Here is a 491-nt window from a genome sequence, read left to right as displayed (position 1 = left end):
TTTAGGTTTTGGGTTGACCACATCATGTGTAGTTTTGAAACAAAAGCAACTGGACTTGCTAAGTAGCTTTAATGTTTCACTGCTCATCCAAAATTGCTATATGAAATCCAATAGTGATTTGATTTGATTTGATTTATTCTTTCAAACATGTAAAGACAGTCAATATGTCAACACACATAATTTCACACATATCCACAAATGCATTATCAATTTGCTTATACCTAGTACATGCTTGAACGGAGTAGGAAGAAGTTAGACTTATCTAGTCCTACCCCATAACATCATCTTACCATCATTGGATTGCAAGCAGTATTACTACATGGATAATTTTGTTCTACACCACGCTAGTGATATACTAAAACATATTACAGACTGTTAACATTTTTACATAATTACATACTTTGATAATTATCTTCTACATCACACAAGTAGAAATATTACATAGCGTTAACATTCTTACACCACACCCACAATGTTACACCTGATTAATC

The sequence above is a fragment of the Monopterus albus genome, unplaced genomic scaffold (genome assembly GCF_001952655.1).
Source record: "Monopterus albus unplaced genomic scaffold, M_albus_1.0 scaffold142.1, whole genome shotgun sequence".
In the NCBI taxonomy this organism is placed as follows: Eukaryota; Metazoa; Chordata; class Actinopteri; order Synbranchiformes; family Synbranchidae; genus Monopterus; species Monopterus albus.
This window is presented reverse-complemented; position numbering follows the sequence as displayed.